The 13,463-nt window shown below is 47.7% G+C and overlaps 1 protein-coding gene across 4 annotated transcripts in view; it reads right to left on the bottom strand.

Annotated features, from left to right (window-relative positions):
* Window positions 1-12,699, bottom strand: part of NMNAT3 (nicotinamide nucleotide adenylyltransferase 3) — a 113,556-nt gene extending 100,857 nt beyond the window's left edge. For all 4 annotated transcript variants that reach the window (XM_067033685.1, XM_067033686.1, XM_067033687.1 and 1 more), the window contains exon 1: window positions 12,411-12,699. The gene's annotated coding sequence lies outside the window, so the exon portion shown is untranslated. The remainder of the gene's footprint in view (window positions 1-12,410) is intronic.
* Between the last annotated feature and the right edge of the window lie 764 nt (window positions 12,700-13,463).

Genomic DNA, 13,463 nt, shown 5'->3' with positions numbered 1-13,463 from the left:
GGTTAAGTAAACTGGGGTAAAGCTGCTCAGTGGAATACTGTGCATCTGTGAGGGAGGGAGACGGAGAGGAAGGGAGAGAGGGAAGGAGAGAAGGCTTTATGTACTGATATGGAAATCTCTCCCAGACATATTGTTAAGCAAAAAAAAAAAAAGCAAAATGCAAAATGGTGAGTATAGAAGACTGTGTTTTGTGTAAGGGTGAAATATAAAAGAGACCTATAAAGTCTCAAAGAATTATAAAGAAACACGACAGTGGTTGTCTGTGGGGAGGTGAGGGTATGGGATATGGGATGAGAAAGACCATTTTCATTGAATACATTTACATTTATTTTTTTTAACTTTCCAATCATGTAAATATGTTACCTATTCCAAAAACATTTTAAATAAAAGGTAAAGCTTCTGTGGTATTTAGGGTAGTTCTCAAAGGGATAGTTAGACACGTTTGGGGACTATGGCTTAGGTGCATTTCCAACACAGCTACAATGTGATGCTGACGTGCCTTCTGTTGAGAAGCAGCTCTATGTCCTGTCCCTCTGTAGCTGGGCAGGCAGGTAAATATGGCAGAAATGATACTCTGAGACATCTGAGCATGTGCCATGAGAGGTGACGGAACTTCCACCTGGTCCTCTTGGGATGCTTGCACTAAGAACCCAGTTGTCCTGCAGGAAGGAACCGAGGCCAGCAGCCCGGCCCGGCCCAGGTCCCAGCCACTAGGCCCTGAGTTGGGGGGGCACTGAGATGGCCAACTAACTGCCACTAGATGAGAGCCCCAGGGTGGGACCTGCTTCACTGAGTCCAGTCAACCCCCAGAACTGCAGAGACGAGAACCAAAGAACTGTTTTCTTTCAATCCCTTAAGTTTTGAGGAGCAGTTCTTGGTGTGTGCCTCTGTCTTACACTTGATTTTCCAAGATGGAAGCTTTCTGACACACTTAGAACAGTTTACCTATAAGCCCAGGGGGGTAGCAGAAACCACCCTGGGGGCCAGTATTTAGTTGGCCCTATGAAAGTAGGAACAGTCTAAACAAATGAAACATATGACTCTGGATGCCCACGGACCACAAGGGGCACCATTCGGCAGGCTGCTGGGTACCAAGGTCTGGGCTCCAGAGAGGGGATGTGATGGAGCTGAGGATGCAGGAGGCGTCTAGGTAAAGGTGGTCATTAAAAACCAGGGCCGGGAATGAAATCATTCAGGTGGAGTGCACAAACAAGAGCAGAAGACCCCTGGGAATGCCCCACTGAAAATGCCCGCAGAGGAAAAGGAGCAGGGAGAAGTCAAAGAATCATCATCAGGGAAGAAGGAGGAAAATGCAAGAAAGAAGAGTTCAAGAGCTGGGCATGGTCAGAGGTGCCAAATGTTACACCGAAGAGACAGAGAAAGCTCTGGAAGCTCTGGCAATGCAGAGGTCACTGGTGACCTCTCTAAAGGAGAGTAGTCTCCCTGAAGCGGTAGGAAAATCTCAATGCATTCCCATCAATATAAATCACTGCAACCAAAGTTGATGAGACCAAACAGCAAATAATGTGGGGCTCCCTGCTTTATCTTCTGAGCAACATTAGAGGGGGAAAGGCAGAGAGTGAAGAATCAAAATGCATATAATAGAACGAAACAAGGGAGACAAAACATTAACAAATTGAGTAGATACCGTCTGCACAACAAAGAGGTGATTGAAAAGCACAAGGTGAGGAAAAACTACCTCTTGAGTGCGTCTTTTTTTTTTTTTAAATAGAGAGACCGTGAAAGATTCCTTTGTTTTGTTGACCATGCACAGTCATGGCAAGGCCAAGTAAAAAGGGGTGCAACAGCATGGGGCAGTCCATAGGCTTCATCTCGTCAGCCAGTACTGATGAGCTGGAGTGGCTGCAGGGAACACTTTGTAGAGGAGGATGCAGGCTTGGGTATCAGGGAGTGATCTCTGCTGAGTGCACAGGACACAGGAATAGGGCACTAGCACCAAGCATGCGCCATCCCGGTCTCTATGGAACGCACATTAAGCCACACCTTAAAGGGAAATGGCCTCGTTTCTCTAAAATGCCGGGATCTTGAACGAATGCCCTTCTACGCAAATACTAACATGCCCATAACTCAAAGCGTATGAGATTTAGCCACTAAATCCTATTGAGCTTGCCACATGAACAATTTTAAATCTGCTCCTGGAGTAAGGCCTTCATTTGTAGTGACAAATATGCCAACAGACAATAATAATAAGTACATGGAAATGTTTCTAGAATCTGCAACATGCCCCCAAATTTCTGCCATTATTCCTCCTCCACGCACAGAAAAAAACAGGCATATAAAATGGATTGGGACTCAAACCATAGAGTGAATTAAGTTGAAATGTCAGCACAACCATATTGTACTCAATTGTGAACAGATACTTTGATGAAGTGCTTACTAAATCTTTAACTGGACGTGGAATGTTTCTATATAAAGGCAATGACTACAAAATATTTATCACAGTGTCTAAAGCCATAACTACAGACATGCTCTCCCATGCTCTGGTATCAGTGTCAGTATGGTGAATCCAGCACTAATATTAAAATACAGCACTGGAGACATAATTATGGGTTGATACAAAGCAGGTTCAATGTTTTCTCCCAATGAATTTTTCTTTTCGTGTCATCTTAATGTATTACACTTGAAAAATAACAGGAAAAAAATCGAGCTACAAGAGAGGGGGAAACATTGCCAAAATAAAGATAACTCTTTTTTTTTTTTTTTTTTTTTTTTTTTTGCGGTACGCAGCCCTCTCACTGTTGTGGCCTCTCCTGTTGCGGAGCACAGGCTCCGGATGCACAGCCTCAGCGGCCATGGCTCACGGGCCCAGCCGCTGCGCGGCATGTGGGATCTTCCCGGACGGGGGCACGAACCCGTGTCCCCTGCATCGGCAGGCGGACTCTCAACCACTGAGCCACCAGGGAAGCCCAAAGATAACTCTTATTATATACTCAGGCCGCCTTTGAAGTGTTGGGTCTCAAAGTGCATGGCTGCAGAATACTAGTGTTCTGTCACTTAAATCAAATATTGGTAGTCTAGCCCAACTCACAGGGAAAAAAATGGTAATATTCTTCTTATCTGAAGTTTTCTTCCCATGATTTTTCATAAACTTTGTGGGTTGGCTACTCTGAAGGTAGTCTTCAATCTGTGTATAAACAGGTCTGATTCAGCACAGAATTATGGATTTGGTTATTTTCAGTTTAGTGCACCGATCACGTTCATGGTGTTTAGGGAAGAACAGCACAGCAGACGCTGTCCGTGCTATGCCCTGAGCTCTCAGGACTCACTGTTTTAGAGCAAGCCAGAGTCTTCTGTGAGTCAGCACCTGTATCCCTTTGCCCTGGTGCTTTACGTGGTGACTGGAAGCTGCCGGAAGTAAGGAAAGGAGCCTTGCTCAACCAATGACGGATCGCAAGGGTGTGTATACACCCAGCCGCCAATCCCCAGGAGAGGCCAATTCTGGGGTGGGCGCTCTACACACTGGCTGCCGGAAGCTCCCAGCAGGTCTAAACTCCAGTGGTCCACGCTGGTGACCTGATCCACGGTGCGCCTCTCTGGCTCATTTCTCTACTTCCTTATTTCCCTTCTTTATTTGGGATTTCCTTCCAAATAAACCACACAGACTCAAATCCTTGTCTCAACTAAGGACACACGTGCCATGATTTCCCAACGTATGGTCAGTATGAGAACTGCTGCTTTAGGACGTACCATTGGCCAAGCACTAGGCTCCTGCCAGCACTGGGCAGCAGAGGATGGAGGGGGACAGTGCCGACACAGGGAGAGCTGTCATCAAGAATGTAAAATCCAGGCCCTGAGGTACGGGAGTACCAAGGCCTAAGCAGGACAAGAAGCCAGAGTGATGTAGGGCCACCCCAGGCGATTGCTGACTTAGGAAGTGGAGTGAGTGTGTGTTTGGGGCTGGGTGGCAGAGTTTGCTGAAACTTTATCAATAAAGTCCCCAAAGGTTGCAAACCCAAAAGCCCCATCCCTACCCCATCGCTGGGGACTAGGTGTGAGGCTGCAGGGCCGGGGGGGGGCAGTAGCCTCCTCCAACGTATAAGACCCTGAGAATCTAAGTCTACACAGCCAGAGGGAGTGCATCTCCTGGCCACTCAGCCAGTGGACCCAGAGGATGTCCCTCGACCAGAGACACCGAGGCAGGGAGCCAAGCCTGGCCTCAGAAACTGTTGAGTAAAAGACTTAATCAGGATAAGGCCACGAATGCAATGACCTTAAAATTGCAAACAGCATGAAGATCATTATTGAACTTGGCTCGTTTTAGAATTAAAAAAAGATTTTACAGGAGTAACAAAACGATATAGAAAGTTTACAATACAGAAAAAAGTTATCCATTGTTCCACTGTTCAAATGCAATTCTTGTCCGCTTGAGGCAACCCTCATAGACCATTTTCCTGAATACGTCTTTCATGTAACAGTGTTCTGTTCACCGTGCGGGTAATGACTTCTCTCCTTACTAATCTTCCTATTTTTAAATATCCAACCAACCTGGTGTTCTGTAACTTGACTACCCTCCTATACTGGATATTCAAGTCACTTCTAAGTTTTCACCATTATAAATAATGATGCATCTTCATACAGTGGCATTTTCCAATTTTCAAATTATTTTCTTAAGACAGAATTCCAGAAGCAAAAGGTAGCAATTCAGTGACATCTGAAACAGGAAGCCCCCCTACTTTTATCATCTACAGTCCTTGGATTAGTCATAAAATATAAACCAGGTAACAGAAACTGGCATCCTCTCTCTCACACACAAAAAATATTAAGACGACGTTGACCAATAGCATCATAAAAGTTACATAGAAGTGGTGCTGGGAAAACTGGACAGCTACATGGAAAAGAATGAAATTAGAACACTCCCTAACACCACACACAAAAATAAACTCAAAATGGATTCAAGACCTAAATGTAAGACCAGACACGATAAAACTCTTAGAGGAAAACATAGGAAGAACACTGTTTCACATAAATCACAGCAAGATCTTTTTTGACCCACCTCCTAGAGTAATGGAAATAAAAACAAAAATAAACAAATGGGACCTAATGAAACTTAAAAACTTTTGCACAGCAAAGGAAACTATAAACAAGACGAAGAGACAACCCTCAGAATGGGAGAAAATATTTGCAAACGAATCAACAGACAAAGGATTAATCTCCAAAATATATAAACAGCTCATGCAGCTCAATATTAAAAAAACAAACAACCTAATCCAAAAATGGACAGAAGACCTAAATAAACATTTCTCCAAAGAAGACATACAGATGGCCAAGAGGCACATGAAAAGCTGCTCAACATCACTAATTATTAGAGAAATGCAAATCAAAACTACAATGAGGTATCACCTCACACCGGTCAGAATGGCCATCATCAAAATATCTACAAACAATAAGTGCTGGAGAGCGTGTGGAGAAAAGGGAGCCCTCTTGCACTGTTGGTGGGAATGTAAATTGATACAGCCACTATGGAAAACAGTATGGAGGTTCCTTAAAAGACTAAAAATAGAACTACCATACGACCCAGCAATCCCACTACTGGGCATACACCCAGAGGAAATCATAATTCAAAAAGACACATGCACCCTAATGTTCTTTGCAGCACTATTTACAATAGCCAGGACATAGAAGCAACCTAAGTGTCCATCGACAGACGAATGGATAAAGAAGATGTGGCACATATATACAATGGAATATTACTCAGCCATAAAAAGGAACGAAATTGGGTCATTTGTAGAGATGTGAATGGACCTAGAGAGTGTCATACAGAGTGAAGTCAGAAAGAGAAAAACAAATATCGTATATTAACGCATATATGTGAAATCTAGAAAAATGGTACAGATGAACCGGTTTGCAAGGCAGAGACAGAGACACAGATATAGAGGATAAACGTATGGACACCAAGGAGGGAAAGCGGGGGCGGGGGCGGTGGGATGAATTGGGAGATTGGGATGGACATGTATACACTAATATGTATAAAACAGATAACTAATAAGAACCTGCTGTATTAAAAAAAATAAAATTAAAAAAAAAAGTTACATAGAAGAAGGCCCGATGGGAGAATTAAAAAGCAAAGCAGTCTTTGATACTAAGTATAGGGTTCGTTCAATAAACATCAATTTCTGATCTTTAAAATGAACATTTGAAGGTCAATAATAATTTCAAGTTAGGCTCCTACACACTAATTCGTGTAAAAGGCATTCTGTTCTAATGATCAACTGCTCACAGAGAAAATTCTAGCCTTTTAAAGCCTGCTCTATACCTGGCCTGGTGGGATTCCCTGACACTGACATTCATTCTCTCCCATATGCCACTTACTGGGTCCCAATTCAGCTTCGTTTGCTTCACCTGTTTTCATCATTCTCCCCCCCTCCCCCCCCCCCCACCGCCAACTGCCCACGCTTTTCGGCGAGCAGGCTGGCTGAGAGCAGAGCAGCTGGTGGCTGTGGTCAGGGGCAATTAGGCTGATCTTGCGGCTCAGCCTTGCTCCACACTCCTGTCTTCCCAGTGCGGTAACTGGGTGGGAAGGACCGGAATCAAGGCGCTAACCCTCACACATCTGCCTTGAATACGTGCACTCTGCAAGTCAAGAGAGTTCCCACACTCCTACCTGGGCTGTGTCCTGCCTTGACAGTTCATTTTTATAACAGGAAGCAAGGGAGGCGGGTGCTGACGGAAGGCAGAAGGCAGGCAGGAAGACTGGCTCTAATTTAAAACCATCTTAGGAGCTCTAAAAAGTTCCAGGCTGACTGATGGGTACATTTACTCCTTAGGACCCTTTTCGTAAATACCTACCCCTTAACATGCACTTCCTCGAGGCATTAAATACCATCCCTGTGTGTCAGCCTTAGGGAAGGCAGATTTCCAGAGCCACGTCTTTTCTCCATGGCTCAGAGCCGCACGATTACAAGCCTATTAGACCTGTACCCTGAGGATACAGTGGTCAAGCCCAACCGCACCAAGACTGGCGCGGAGGCCAGCTCAGTTTCTGCACGGCGATGCGACTTTCCTTCCTTTGCTTCAGGGAAGACGGCAGCTCATCTCTTGTAATAAGGTCTACCTCTGAGACAGGTGGGGATCGAAGATGTATTTTGTCATCAGCTCTAGCCAAATAAATAAAATAACTCTCTAATAATATTGAGTCATGGAGAGAGAATGCTTCCTGGGGCTGGTTTGGATCATGTCTTATTTGAAACTGGCCTTTGAGTATGATTTCCTCTTTGTTCTCAGAGGAACTGACCGGGCTTGAAGGTAGGCGTGGTGTGCCTCTGGGGGACGCTGGCTCCTGACGAGGGACCACGCTGGGATGGCGGGGCTCTGGAGGGGTAGGTCGCTGCCAGCTATCCCGCCCTCCCTCAGCTGCATGCAGACAGGTGTCCTCCACACACCCGGACAAGAACAGTCAGCTTTGCCCTTCTTTCCCCTCAAATGACAGCTCTCTAGATGCAATGTCATAAAATCTATGCCAGAACCTCAGCCTGATGTGCCCAGAGATATCAAAGAAGGAGAAAAAAAAATAGGCTCTTGGTGGTCCCTGTCACTCTGAAGGGAGAGGGGCTCAATGCCCACCATGCCCGATCTACCGCAGGTGAGCTGGACCCCTGTATGTTGCCGCCAGCCAGTATGAGAGATGCTGAGACCTAGCACACCCAATGAGACAACATCCAAGGAGGGGCTCTGTAACTCTAAAGGGTTAAGTATACTAGAGTATTAGCATTATTTTCCCATTTTGAAGCCAAAGCTCAGTGATTTTTAAAGTACACATTCTTTTTTTTTTTTTTGTAGTACGCGGGCCTCTCACTGTTGTGGCCTCTCCCGTTGCGGAGCACAGGTTCCGGACGCGCAGGCTCAGTGGCCATGGCTCACGGGCCCAGCCGCTCCGCGGCACGTGGGATCTTCCCGAACCGGGGCACGAACCCGCGTCCCCTGCATCGGCAGGCGGATTCTCAACCACTGCGCCACCAGGGAAGCCCCAAAGTACACATTCTTATAAGATTACTTTGGCTGCATAAAAGATTGTTTGCCAGAATTCATAGAAAAATACTATCCAACAGTCTTCAAAGGTATATAAATAATTCAGTATAAGCCTCCAACCAACATTTCCGGGCCCCCTCTATCTATATCAATACCGACTAAATCTCGATACCTATCCTACCTTTATGCGTTCTCCTGGCATGCCAGGCTTCTCATTCATGGCAGTTAATCTGGTCTATACCTTGAGGTTTTGTGTGTGTGGTCACGTGCTTAATTCTGTCTTTATCAATAATCTGTCTCATGATGTCTTTGGGCCGCATGAGGGTGGAGACTGTGTCACTTCGTCTCAGCATTCTAATCCCCAGGACACTGCCTGAGAACGTACAGAAGGAAGAAACGGAGAGAAGGAGGGAGGGCAGTGAGCAAGACATGGTGCTGGGTACCAGGGGTGCTCAATCCGATAGCTGTGGAAGCGCTCACAGCCCTCAGAGGAGGTAATGCCAGGGCAGCTGGAAAAGTGATGCCCAGCGGTGCCCCGTGGGACCATGGGAATGCAGGATTGTTTCCGAAAGGCTTCCCTGCAATAGGCTGTGCCCCTGCAGGTGCTGCAGGGGTTCCAGCTTTGGGGGCAGATCCGGCCAGAGACAGGGACAGCGGGAAGGCACAGGGATGCAGATCAGACCTTTACTGGGAGGAAGGCCAGACCCAGAAATGCCACTCCTGGGTGGAAAGGGCAGACAGCCCTGACGTCTAGAAGTCGCTGCCACCTTCATCCAAGGCGTTTTCACCCCCCAAACCCATCACTGAGAACCTGTGATTTCCCCAGAGTTGATTTCCCCAGATTCACACTAGCCACAGAACGCCTTTCTATTCCTAGTTCCAAGATTGGTACTGTGGGTCTATGTGTACATGACAGAGACGATGATGAGGGAACCACAAGTCCAGTGTGGTTTGTTAAACACACCGTGCAGAACCACACAGCTAAAACGGTGGGGCAGAAGCTGCCGTCCCGAGGCCTGCCCTGAAAAATGGGATCTTTCTGTCTTTACCCGGGAGCTATGATAAACGAGCAAAGACAGACACTGGTCAGGATGAGCCACTTTATTTAAAAGCTTCGACAGCCCAAAGTGGTTTAACATAGATACATGGAAGATTTATCTAGATGATAAAATACCTGAACTTGAAAGACACATACATTATAATTTCGCAGTTTTTTTTCCCTTTTAAGATTCACATAATCAAGTGCTTTAAGTAATGCATGAAATGCACATAAAGCTGTCCGGTTAGCGTCTGCAGAGAACCTCTGCTTCCAGATGGGACAGAGCTCAGAATCAACGCCACCCATCTGTGTCTGTGGCCTTCCGTTTCCTCATCACAGTGGACAGCACTGGGAGGATTAATCAATATAATAATAATAATAACAGCAGCTATTATTGACTAAGTACTTCCCAGACCTTGTGCTGTGCATTGAGGACGGCACACCACACACTTATATATGAGCATTACTGACTGCTCATAACAGCCCTACAAATGAGGGGCAATGCGTCCCATGTTACAGATGCAAAATTGTATTTCAGAGAGCTTCTGTCATGCATGTGAGGTCACACAGGCAATTTCATCTGACTCCAAAGCTGCAGTGTTCACCACTAAGCTGCAACATACATGAAAATGCTTGGCCCTTAGCAAGGGCCTAAAAACATTAGTTATCTCTCCCTATCTTCATAATCCCTTCTTTTTTTTTTTTTTTTTTTTTTTTTTTTTTTTTTTTTTAATCTGGTACGCGGGCCTCTCACTGTTGTGGCCTCTCCCATTGCGGAGCAAGCTCCGGACGCGCAGGCTCAGAGGCCATGGCTCACGGACCCAACCGCTCCGCGGCATGTGGGATCTTCCCGGACCAGGGCACGAACCCGTGTCCCCTGCATCGGCAGGCGGATTCTCAACCACTGCGCCACCAGGGAAGCCCCATAATCCCTTCTTTTAACAGCACACTTGCACATTGAGAAATTTGATCTGTGGGTTAAGGTTCCTTTGTTCATTCGTTCATTCATTCATGCATTCATTATGGGCCCAGCATTCTGCTGGGTACAGGGCTTACAGAATTGGATTCCACAGCTCCTGGACCGGTCTCAGGCAATTACCATATCCATAGGGGGGCAGGGGTCAGCATGGAGCAGGGACAGCTCCTCACCAGGGACCCACACCCAGCTGTGGGTTAGGGACAACCCAAACAAGACAACGTTGGATCTTTTTCAACCCTAGTTTTTCCCCCATGCTTTTGCTGTGTTTTCTTAGGCCTGAGTCTTCAGGCCTTCTGACAGCCTGGCTGCCCAAGAGGCCCTTTATCACCCAGAACACCGCTTTTTCCTGCCAGGGCTGGTGCTTTCTGGTAATACCACTGCAACAGATAACACAACTCCCCCACTAATCACCCTGCACAGTTCCTCAGAACCAACCTCTCACCCCCACCTCCTATCTTCTGCCTGCCTTGTTCCACCATTTTTTACCCAGAATAAGGAATAATAACAATAGCAACAGCAGCAGTAACTCCTACATGTCAGGCACTGCTCTATGTATTTTAGGTACATTAACTCATTAAATCCCCATAATAACCCTCTTAGGTAGGCACTATTATTACTCCTATTTTAGTTCACTTACGGGAAGAGGGAGGGAGGTTACATTTCTTCAGGGCCAACTAGATGCCAAGCACTGTCTTAACCTTGCACAATCAGATAATAAGTGACCTGCCCAGGGTCAGGCGCAGAGCTGGCAAGTAACAAATAAGAACCTGAACCCAGGTCTATGACTGCCTAACCCAGTGCTGTCCTCTTTTTGCTCTCCACAGGTGGCATTGCCATGGTCTTTGAGGGGAAACAAAGTGGCTGCACAAAGCCTGCCCTCTCCCCCTCTTCCCCCAGCACCCTTCTGTTAACACCTGTCCTCTGCTTTTTTTTTTTTTTTTAACCCCTATTCACAAACGGTGCCAGATTCTTCTCTCAACTGTGTTCTCCACTCTCTGGGCCTCCCGGCCTGTTTTCATGGAGCAAATCCGCAGTCTCCACCAACAGTATAAACCGAGCCAAAGAAGGAACTGGCACCATCCAAGCCAATAAAATATACCAAGCAGTCACCAGCCAGGTGTTTTCTGAAGCTTCCAAACCTCTCCTAAATCCCTGGGGGTCCTCAGCGAGGGACCAGTAGGGTTGCTGCCTCTTGGGAGTTTTCTGGACAGTTTTGGGGGGTGATGCCACCAATGAAAATAAGGAAGTAACATGCTCAGCGGAAGAGTGTGAGCCTTACGTTCTCAGGGGATTCATGGTGTTGGCACTAACAGGTGAGCCTTTCTGGGAAATGTATACCTGGCCCTGAAGGAAGCAGGAGGCTGTCTCTGGCAAGGCCATCGGATCAGGCTCTCTCCTCTGGGCTCCAGAGCACCACGGCTGGGGCTACCAGTGTACTTCACCTGGCCCACCCTGCATGAGCTCCATGAGGGCAAGGCCAGTGTAAAGTGGGCACTAGTTAAATATTTTAAGAATGAAGGACTAAAGCAGGCATCATTTTAGAGAACAAGCTGTTTGAGAGAGTCTACTCAGACAAGGAAACAGGACTCCAGGAAAGGGGAAGTGAGTGCCCAGAGGCAGCACACTGCTTTCAGCCCAGACCAACACCCTGCTCCATCCACAGAAATCTTCACCTTCACTTCACTTGCTGCACACTTGGAACACCACTAAGTCATTTACATGCAAAGTCTCAATTGTCAATGGGAGGGAACAGTCCCATTTTACAGAGGAGGAAGTTAGCGAACTTGCTTTGCTCCCCGCTTTCAGTGGGCAGGACCTTCCTTTTCTCAAACAAGCCACACTTTCTCCCAACAAGTGTGTTTGCTCCATCGTTCTCCACCTTGGGACCCTGCCATTCATACTGAAGTGTGAGTTCCAGCATCCTTTATAGATGGGGACCACCGGCTAAATGCTCTCCCAGCACCCTGCACTTCCTATCTTCACAGATCTTTCAGTTTTAACTTTTACACTCAACGTGTGGAGATTACCTATTCGCTGTGGGTCTCTCTTACCAGACTGCGAGCTCCATAGAGGGGTGGGAACTACGTTCGTTGGCCCGCACTGTACCCCCCAGCACTGAGCCCAGTGGCGGGCACTCAATGGCGTGCAGGATTTGGCGGATCCTTATTTGCATTTGTTGAGGGCTCCAGTGCTGAAAATGGGCTCGGGTCTGAGCCACCGGGGTGCTGCGGTTAGGTCGATAACGCTGTGGCGAGAATGGGTGGCGCCGGCTGTGGACAGGAGGGGTTCTGGGGTTCATCCGACCCAGACGGGCTACCGGGCTCCGCACCCTGTCGCCACCTGTCGCCCCGGCGCCCCCACCAGGGCAAAGGCGGACTGAACAGGCCCGACCTTGGCTGCGCTTACCTTCACGTCGCGCGGCTCCGCAGAGGCACTCGGCGAGCCTCTGGGTACTGCAGGGGACTGGAGGCCCGGGGGCGCCGAACCCGGGCTCTTCGCCCGCGCGCGGCCCCGCACCTAAGGCCCGGAGAGGACCGCTCCAGGCCTCCGCACGCACAGCCCTTTACGGTGGTGCAGCCAGTCACCTGCCCTTCCCACCCCCGCGCTGGGGAGGGGGGGCCTAAGGCGAACTTGACCCTGCGCTGCAAGGGCTCCCCGAGGTGGGCGGAGTCAGAGAGAAACCGCGGCGCCCGACTTCCTCCCCGGGGGCGGGCCCTAAAGAGACCCCGTCCCACGCCCCGCCCCTTTGCGCCAAGCCCCCGCCCACTCCCCCACCCCCGCCTCTGCTCCCACTCCCTGGCTTGCGTGCGCCTCTGCATTTTATTTTTCTATGTTTTGCGTTCCGTTTTATTTCTTACTTTTAACTTTCTTTTTTTTAAAGATCAAATTTAAAAATATATCTAAGTAATGCATGATCACTTTTTACAAAATAAAATTACCTACACGTTCTTATAATGGTAGCAACAGAACCCTCTCCCTTGCGCCCCACCACGCAGTCCTTTATAGCACTTACTCCGTTGAGTTCTACTAGTGGTTACCCCCTTGTCGCTAAAAAATAAGCTTACACAGAGGTTTCTTGAGTTATCTGTTGACTTTCTGCCATGTTCGATGAGGATTTACTCTCTTCCTGTGCCCCTGCCTTCCCTCTCCTGACAAGTTTACACCTCTATTCTCAAGCCCTGCCCTGGTGAGCTCTGAGACCTCAAACCAGGAGTGGATGAAGGCTTTCTGGGTCCTGAATCGTATACAATTGTGGGGGAAGGGGAGTAGGAGGACTGTTTTAGAAAGCCCTACAGAATCAAGCCTTGCAAATGAAAACTTATTTAGAAAGGGAAAAAGCAATCACAACAAAATGCTGGGGCCTTGGAGATTCAGGTCCGTATCCTCTGAGATCTTCGCAGGTAATTTATTTCCTGAATTTGCTTCCCCAGTGTGGCCTGCCCTCCTCTGCCCACCCAG

This window comes from Kogia breviceps, chromosome 5 (assembly GCF_026419965.1).
Source record: "Kogia breviceps isolate mKogBre1 chromosome 5, mKogBre1 haplotype 1, whole genome shotgun sequence".
Lineage (NCBI taxonomy): Eukaryota > Metazoa > Chordata > Mammalia > Artiodactyla > Physeteridae > Kogia > Kogia breviceps.
Note: the sequence above shows the minus strand (reverse complement) of the source record. Positions and strands in the feature narration are given on the sequence as shown.